A 9,741-nucleotide genomic window follows, 5' to 3' on the forward strand; every position below is an offset into this window, starting at 1 on the left:
GCCCCCTGATTGGGGCCACGTAGGTAGGGTTGTAAACGAACTGAACGAACACGAACAAGGCCTTGTTCATGTTCGTTCGTTAAGGAAATAAATGTGTTCACGAACGGTTAATGAACACTTACCGAACGGGATTTTATGTTCATGTTCGTTTATTAAGGAAAAGAGTGTGTTCACGAACGGTTCACGAACACAAATGAACACAAATAAATTTGGCGAACGCGACGAAGGATAGAGATAGATGGCCCAGAGAGTAGCACTCGAACTTGAATCCCTTATTGTGGAACGGAGGTCGAACGTATTCACCCATGTAAATAATGAGAAATGAAATGGAAATCATGCATAAACAAGGTGAAAGTGAGTTTCCTAGTTTCATTGTTAGGGTAATAAAATAAATAAAGTTTAATAATATAAAAAGTACAAATAAAATATAAGAAAGTACAAAGATCTTCGATTAAAACACAAATATATGAACATAAACGAATGTAAATCAACGAATCTTCACGAACACGTTCACGAACACCTTACCGAACTTTCACGAACACCTTACCGAACGTTCACGAACACAATCAAACGAATGAGACCTCTATTCATGTTCGTTTATTTAACTAATCAAACGAAATTTCTTGTTCATGTTCGTTCCTTTATTAAACGAACGAATATAAACGAACTTCCCGCCGAACGGTTCACGAACTGTTCGTTGAACGTTCGGTTCGTTTACAGCCCTACACGTAGGCGTCCTTATGTACTCTCCGTCCCCTGCACGTTAGACGATCGTGGAGCACAATAGAGCACAGCCTGGTGGACGCTGATTGGCTCATTCTTCTGCCACTTGTACCTTTTGTACTCTCTGAAGTGGCCTTGCGCCGTAAATCCTACGCGACCCTTGTTGTGCACGTAACTACCCCGCGCAGGGTTGTAGGAGATGAAGGCTCTTATTCAGAACACTAAGTGTGAAAACTGATGTTGTCTCTTGCTTGGACCTCGCGCGAGGTCAGCTTTGTTTAAGCAGCCCGCGCGAGGTCTATAGATGGAACAGCTTAACTGAGTAAGGAGTATGGTCCAGCGCGTGACTTGAACGGTCTGCGCGGCTTTTTGGGACCATACCCCTTCAAGTCCCCCCAGTCCTGTGCTGCCCCATGCGCGAAGTAAATGGTTGGAGCTCTGGACTAAGAAAAAAGAAAGTGCTAACTTTGAAAAGTGTTTGCTAGGTCTTGGTAGGCGGCGTGCGTGTAAGTGGTTGTTAGTTACTAAGGCGCAACTACCAGATTTGCCTGTTGATAGTTATTTGCTTTTGAGTGTAAGCGCGCAGGCTCATTGGATAATGATGAATGTTGCGCGGCCTTTGCTAACTTCTGCATGAAGTTTGTAGTAACTTTGAGCGGGAAAAACCTCGAATTTTGAATTCTGGCAGGTTGGTGCAAATGTCGTTGATGGCGACGTTTGAGTTGACTGCGGACACGACGATCATCATGCTGTCACTGAGGGTTCGGCTTTCCGTCAGGCGAGTGAGGCCCACGCGCGCGTGGTAACCGTCACTCCGAGAATCCCGACTTATGTGGCAGCTGCTCATTGGTTACGCGCGCGGTGATCTCGGCACGTGTACCCATCGCATTAAATGCGATGAGTATATATATTCGACGAGAGGAGAGAGAGTTGCACAAATCTTTCTTCTGCTTTCTCTATTTTCTCTCTGAATCTTCAACGAGTCTTCAAATCTTCAAGTTTCTGAAGGTAATCTTCAAGTTTTTCCAGAAATTTAGAAGATCTTCATCCGACTTTCATTATCTTTATATACATGGCTGAAGAAGAAACCCAGGTTAAAGAAGGTCTGGTCCCTGTCCTTAAATGGGATCAAGGCTTATTTGAGCAGATCACTCGAGGATTCCGGTTCCCACCGGAATGGGATGCACAATATCCCCGGCAAGGCCAGACGGCTGCTGACGCACCGCAATGATATATTACATTGTTCGAAGACTTTTTCTTGCAAGGGAATTTTCGACTGCCGGCGACGGAGTTCATGGCATCCATACTTCATTACTATGGCTTTCACATATCTCAGATGAGTTCACCAGGCATGGTGAGGGTGAGACACTTAGAGTTCCTATGCCGATCTCATGGGATAAAGCCCTCAGTCGAGAAGTTCTGGGTGTTTTACTAGTTGATCAGGAATATCGGGTTTTATTCTTCCGGTAACCGGGGTTCTACTAAGAAGATTCTGCTAAATCCTCCGAAAAGCTTTCATGACTGGAAGATGAAGTTCTTCATCAGAGAAGAGGTTATACCGATCGCGATGATCTTCCGCGAGCCGGATTCGATTGAAAAGAGGAACTTCCTATCCCCGAAGGAGCCGATTGGTATTTGAAGCTTACTGCGACACCGAATCGTATTTTTGGTGAAAATGTACTGGTTGCGGCGCAGATGAGCAGCCAATGGCCAGAGACCAGCAACCAAGTACCCATTTTGAAGTTTGAAGATACAGGTATGTTGTTTCTTTTATTTATCTTCCTTTGTAATTTATTTGCGCTTAACTGTTGAATTTTATTGCAGAGGCGCACCTTTATCATGCTGCTTTTCCCACGATTGGTGGGTCTATGGGCGTGAGCCCACTACAGTCGGGGGAGCCTTACTGGTACGAGCAGATAAAAGGACATTTCCTTTATCCCCCTGCTGGAGCCTTTGCCAATCCTCCTTCCGCTACCGAAGTGCGCTACTTCCCAAACCGAGGAGTCTGTAGGCTCGTCGCAAGAAGAGTCAAGCTCATGGTCTAAAATCTTTGCAGGTGTATTGCGCGACCTGGGGATAGATCCAGAAGAGAGACCAAAGAAGGCTGCCAAGAAGAAGACCAAGAAGGAAACCGTAGATACTGGCGCGACCAGCAAGAGGGGTGGTGTGACGCCCGGCTTTTCAGGCCGTACCATACAATTGTAGCACGTGTTGTGAACAGATAAAAGGCTGTATTTGACGGATTATGGTGTTTATATATGGTATTTAATGAGTTGGCAAATTTAAACCTTGGTAAAAATTATGTTGGCAACGGTAAGATAAACGCTTATCGCGTAATGGTTAAAATACGAAACGAACGTCGGTGACCACCCGATCAGCGTTAAATCCTAAAAATAGTCTGTTATGATTAGAATAATAATTTTAAATTATATTCATGAGGAAAAATAAATTAAAACGCTAAGAAACTCTATTTTTCGAGTTTGAGCGCGTACCGCGCGATGCAACGCGTATACCGACAAAATACTGTCAACACAGCCTGTCAAGGCAACTGAAAATCATTTCAGTAATAATTTAATGATTTTATTACTTTAGAATGATAAAAATAAATAAAAACGCATAAATCCCTACTTTTTCGATTTTAAGCGCGTACCGCGCAGCACAGCGCGCATACTGCCAAATACCGGCAACGCAGCCAGTCCCGGCAAACAAAATATTGTTTAATAATATTTTTGTGAGTTTATTTTTGTAGAATGGTAAAAATAATTTAAAACGCACTAAAACGGGGTTAGAACGCCAGATAAAATACCCGGTATCCAGTAAAATACCAGTTTAATCTATATATATATGCATGTATAATATGTATGCATACAAATTTTGAGAGATGGACACAAGGTGGCGGATTGAGAGAGCTTCTCTCTCCTCTCTCTCCACTTGATTGGATAAAATGGGAGGTGCCATCATGAAGATTCTCCAACAATCATCACATATAATTCACAATCCAAGAAATACTACCATTTCAAAACTCATTCTCACTCTCTCTCTAAAGATTCAGCAGAAAACACCTTCATCTCTCACATAATTTCGAAATTTTCACTTGTTCATGAAGATCAAAGTTCATTCCAAGAAGGTTTTAAGGTGGTTTGAGTATCCGAAAGTGTTTTCTTGGTGAAACAAGCTTCTAACCATCAAGAATCTTGTTAAACCCCACTAATAATCTTGAAGGTATAAACTTATTTTTTCAAAATCACATTCATAATTTTTAGTGATGATAGAGATATTAGATAGTTTCTCTTGAACTTGGAATGAATCACAAACTTGAATCAAACAAAGAATGATGTTTTAATCAAAGTAAAAATGGGTGTGTATATGTGTGTGCACGTGGCCGATTGTGTGTGTATATGTCACACCCCGAAATTATCAGAGCTGGCGTGACTGGACTGGTATCTTCGTTGCACAGCGGAAGCAAAATAAGCTAAGACTTCTAGGAAACGAACGCCCACTAAGTACTCGACTCCACGTGGTTCTCGTATTCCAACCGTGCCTTGTCTTAGAAATGCAACCTGAGAAAGAAACATGCGAAAAAGTCAATATAAAGTTGAGCGAGTTCATAGTTTGTTTGTAAAAGATTTGAAATAAATCTTTTGAATGACCGGTTTGCGAATTAATATTGAGAAAACGAATTTAGAAATCATTTTCTAGCCAAGTTATATGGAAACTTTGCACTTGTAGTGCAATATGTTCGTAAAACCATGTATTTGTAACCCTTGTATTTGTAATGTTCGTATAACCGTCAATGCCCACCCTGACTTTGACTCCATGCCCGCATATATACTTTAAATTTGTATAAAACATGGTATTTAATTTGTATAAACCAAGTATTTCGGTAAATATGTACGTCCCCGGTATGTATAAACCTTTAAAGTATGTATGAAAGTCCCTGGTATGTAGCATTAAGGAAAAAGAGATCACCAATGGGTTGCAAAGCCACCAGTATGTGTGAAAAGGTGTAGGGAAACTCAAACCTAGCAGATTTGTTACCGGGCTTCCGGCTGGAAGACACAGTCACCTCTATGGGCCGCCCCGGCCTCACGGGTGTGGGCTCGCTACACTCAAATAGATCTATCACTCTTGTGTCCCTCGGTCCTATAATGAGGATTAATGGCCTCAAGTGTTGTGCCCACCCTTCACATGATCTAGTCTAGTAGTAAACCCTCCTTAGGCTAACCATACCATGTATATAAAAAAAAGTCTGTAAATGTCTATAAATGTCTGTAATGTCTGTAAATGTCTGTAAATGTCTATAAATGTCTGTAATGTCTGTAAATGTCTGTAATAACTGTCGCATGTATTTTACCCCAGCCTCTAAGGCTGCACCTCCCCAACCTCTAAGGCTAATTTCCCCTAGTAAAAAACCATCAATCACATTTCGATAATACGCATTTGTTTTGTAAAAACCGGTTTAATTAGTATAAAGTTCATTCGTAAACCGTTTGAGTTCCTTGAAATCCGTTTGTAACATGATTTAGAAATGTGAGTTTTCATTCATTCGAAAACTTTGTATGTTCTTGCGAAACGTGCTTTGTCTAAAATATGCGATCTTTGTTTATCGATAACCTTGTATGTTTCTGAAAAACGTGCATGTCTTTCCACCCCGAAAACATTTACAAAAGTGTAAAACCATAAAAAGGTGGGGTTATGAACTCGCCTGGATATTCCTTGGCAAGGCTAGCTTAACGTGATTCCGCAGTGTCGTTCCAAGAATGTGAAGTAGCTAGCGTGCAACTACGACATTCCTACGAAGGAATACTTATAAGTTTTCTAATGTAAACGTAGATAAACTACGTGTCCGAGCTCTACCGAGTCGTTAACAGACGACTCTACAAGGTGTTCTTATTCTGACTTAGAATAACCAATCGATGGTTATTTGATCCCGTTTATAATCGGGATAAAACTAAGTCTTGGAAATGACTTAGTTTCCAAATGGTTTAGGATATATATATATATATATATATATATATATATATATATATATATGTATATATATATATAGCTCGCTGTTATCGAATCGAGTCGGTTAATGATATCATTTGTTATGAATCTTACGGCAAAGTATCATACTTCGAGTAAAGATGTTTAAAATAAATATAAATAATTATATTTATTTTACAAAAATATACGAATCACGATGTTTGAAATAAATATAAACATTATATTTATTTGTAAAATCACACGAATTAGCGACGTTTGAGTGAAATATAACTAATTATAGTTATGTTGTAAAAGCTTCTGAGTTTTGGTCGTTTGAAATAAATATAAAGAATTATATTTATTTTAATTAAGTATCGGGTTTTCGTAAACTAGTAATGCATTTTTGTCAAAGTGTTATAAACTCGTTTCATATGTTATAAGACGTCGCTAAAATAAATATACTTCTACATTTATTTTATAAGAAAACTAGTATCTCGATAAGTGTCGTCTTTAATACAATATAAGTTTCGCAAACCGGGTTTTTAACGAAAATCGGACAGAGCTTCCTCTGTTTTTGGACGACCCCGAAAACTAAGTGTCGATATATTTTTCAAAAATTCAATCAATTCAACGCATATTATGCAATTTACGTGAAATATATCAAAACGCTAAATATTTAAAACCAAGTCACTAAGTGTCAATTCGCTAGTCGGGTCGAGCTCGTATAATATTTGTGGTTTTCATTAGTCGGGTCGGTTTGAGCTCGGTTTTGCGTTAAATTAGTATTTATATAGATAATATAACAAAATTCGCATCGTTTAAATTTTACCGAGCCTCGTGTTGACTGAGTTGACTGCGTTGACCAACAGTTGACTGAGTTTGACCAGCTTTGACCAGCTTTGACCACGTTTGACCCGTGTTGACCAGGGTTGACCGGACCCGAAACTGAACCGAGGTACTAAAAATGACCCAAAACTGCCTCTTGACCCGTGTTTGACCTGTTGACCGCGTTGACCCGAGCCCGAGAGCGTCCCGAACATAAATTTTCACCCGAGACAAAAGTGTTTCGTATGCACTCTACGGGTCATTAGGAACCCAAAAATATACTTTTGGTCGAAAACGGACGGCTGGAACCTTGCCAAAACCATGTCAGAAATCGGAATTTCGCCGGAGAATAAAATTTCTTGAAAATTTTCAGAAATGCTCCCCAAGTCCCGATCTAAGCATCTGCAAAGTCAAAAGTTCAAAACGGATTCGCCGGAATTTGACCGGAATTTCGCCGGAGTTGGCATAGAGCTCAAACCGCTAACAATTAGCTAAAACTAACCTCACCACGCGATCCGGAACGTCGGATATAGTCGAAAAAGTGTACTCTTGGCCGAAAAACGGCCGCCGGAAAATCGCCGGTCGCCGGAACTCCGCCGGAAAAGTCGCCGGTCGCCGGAACTCCGCTAGAAGTCGGCCGGAATTCTCGCCGGACTTGTTTCTAGAGAGGGAGAGTTAAGAGGATTTTGAGAGTTAGAGAGAGAAAGTTTAGGTGAAAATGAGAGATTTTCGGGGTAAAACCCTTTATATAGTGAGGGTTTTGTGGGCTTGGGCCCAAGGCCCACAAGCCTGTTTCTAGCATTTTGAACCGCCCGATCTCGTTTCTAAAGCCCTTTTTGCACCCGAACGTCGTGTAATATCGTACAATGTCATTTTAGGATCAAGGATATGTAAAATAGCGTCGGAAGTTGACGGTTGACGCGTTCGTTCGTCGGTTGCGTTAAATCCGCGAAATTTGCTCAGGAGGTCGTTTCTAATCCGTTTTTCGATCCGATTTCGACTGTAACTACTAAAATTTCATTACGGAGTTAAATATAGCGTAAAATGTAAGTTCTGAAGGTGACAAGCGCCACCGTCGCTTCCGTCTCGTTGCCGATGCGTTTCCTACTATCGCGTTTTTAGTTCACGTTTGTAAAACCGTAAAAAGGTGGGGTTATGAACTCACCTGGATATTCCTGGGCAAATCTAGCTTAGCGTGATTCCGTAGTGTCGTTCCAAGAATGTGAAGTAGCTAGCGTGCAACTACGACATTCCTACGAAGGAATACTTATAAGTTTTCTAATGTAAACGTAGATAAACTACGTGTCCGAGCTCTACCGAGTCGTTAACAGACGACTCTACAAGGTGTTCTTATTCTGACTTAGAATAACCAATCGATGGTTATTTGATCCCGTTTATAATCGGGATAAAACTAAGTCTTGGAAATGACTTAGTTTCCGAATGGTTTAGGATATATATATATATATATATATATATAGCTCGTTGTTATCGAATCGAGTCGGTTAATGATATCGTTTGTTATGAATGTTACGGCAAAGTATCATACTTGGAGTAAAGATGTTTAAAATACATATAAATAATTATATTTATTTTACAAAAAATATACGAATCACGATGTTTGAAATAAATATAAACATTATATTTATTTGTAAAATCACACGAATTAGCGACGTTTGAATGAAATATAACTAATTATAGTTATGTTGTATAAGCTTCCGAGTTTTGGTCGTTTGAAATAAATATAAAGAATTATATTTATTTTAATTAAGTATCGGGTTTTCGTAAACTAGTAATGCATTTTTGTCAAAGTGTGATAAACTCGTTTCATATGTTATAAGATGTCGCTAAAATAAATATACTTCTACATTTATTTTATAAGAAAACTAGTATCTCGATAAGTGTCGTCTTTAATACAATATAAGTTTCGCAAACCGGGTTTTTAACGAAAATCGGACAGAGCTTCCTCTGTTTTTGGACGACCCCGACAACTAAGTGTCGATATATTTTTCAAAAATTCAATCAATTCAACGCATATTATGTAATTTACATGAAATATATCGAATCGCTAAATATTTAAAACCAAGTCACTAAGTGTCAATTCGCTAGTCGGGTCGAGCTCGTATAATATTTGTCGTTTTCATTAGTCGGGTCGGTTTGAGCTCGGTTTCGCGTTAAATTAGTATTTATATAAATAATATAAAAAAATTCGCATTGTTTAAATTTTACCGAGCGTCGTGTTGACTGAGTTGACTGCGTTGACCAACAGTTGACTGCGTTTGACCAGCTTTGACCACCTTTGACCACGTTTGACCCGTGTTGACCAGGGTTGACCGGACCCGAAATTGAACCAAGGCACTAAAAATACCCAAAACTGCCTCTTGACCCGTGTTTGACTTGTTGACCGCGTTGACCCGAGCCCGAGAGCGTCCCGAACTTAAATTTTCACCCGAGACGAAAGTGTTTCGTATGGACTCTACGGGTCACTAGGAGCCCAAAAATATAATTTTCGTCGAAAACGGACGGCTGGAACCTCGCCAAAACCATGTCAGAAGTCGGAATTTCGCCGGAGAATAAAATTTCTTGAAAATTTGCAGAAATGCTCCCCAAGTCCCGATCTAAGCATCTGCAAAGTCAAAAGTTCAAAACGGACTCGCCGAAATTTGACCAGAATTTCGCCGGAGTTGGCATAGAGCTCAAACCGCTAAGAATTAGCTAAAACTAACCTCACCACGCGATCCGGAACGTCGGATATAGTCGAAAAAGTGTACTCTTGGCTGAAAAACGGCCGCCGGAAAATTCGCCGAAAAATCGTCGGTCGCCGGAACTCTGCCGGAAAAGTCGCCGGTCGCCGGAACTCCGCCGGAAGTCGGCCGGAATTCTCGCCGGACTTGTTTCTAGAGAGAGAGTTGAGAGGATTTTGAGAGTTAGAGAGAGAAAGTTTAGGTGAAAATGAGAGATTTTAGGGGTAAAACCCTTTATATAGTGAGGGTTTTGTGGGCTTGGGCCCAAGGCCCACAAGCCTGTTTCTAGCATTTTGAACCGCCCGATCTCGTTTCTAAAGCCCGTTTTGCACCCGAACGTCATGTAATGTCGTACAATGTCATTTTAGGATCAAGGATATGTAAAATAGCGTCGGAAGTTGACGGTTGACGCGTTCGTTCGTCGGTTGCGTTAAAATCGCGAAATTTGCTCAAGAGGTCGTTTCTAATCCGTTTTTCGATCCGA

General features: G+C 40.4%; 1 long non-coding RNA gene across 2 annotated transcripts; it reads right to left on the reverse strand.

The window, feature by feature from the left end:
* Nucleotides 1–4,229: 4,229 nt before the first annotated feature.
* LOC110923504 lies at nucleotides 4,230–9,448 on the reverse strand. 2 transcript variants are annotated; one of them, XR_002584122.2, is made up of 5 exons: nucleotides 9,240–9,448; nucleotides 8,743–9,139; nucleotides 7,019–7,769; nucleotides 6,521–6,918; nucleotides 4,230–4,283 (listed from the first exon to the last, which is right to left on the reverse strand). It is a non-coding gene; the product is annotated as an uncharacterized LOC110923504 (long non-coding RNA). The 2 variants fall into 2 exon arrangements; XR_002584123.2 differs by lacking the exon at nucleotides 4,230–4,283 and adding an exon at nucleotides 5,006–5,516.
* Between the last annotated feature and the right edge of the window lie 293 nt (nucleotides 9,449–9,741).

Source organism: Helianthus annuus, chromosome 17 (genome assembly GCF_002127325.2).
Source record: "Helianthus annuus cultivar XRQ/B chromosome 17, HanXRQr2.0-SUNRISE, whole genome shotgun sequence".
In the NCBI taxonomy this organism is placed as follows: Eukaryota; Viridiplantae; Streptophyta; class Magnoliopsida; order Asterales; family Asteraceae; genus Helianthus; species Helianthus annuus.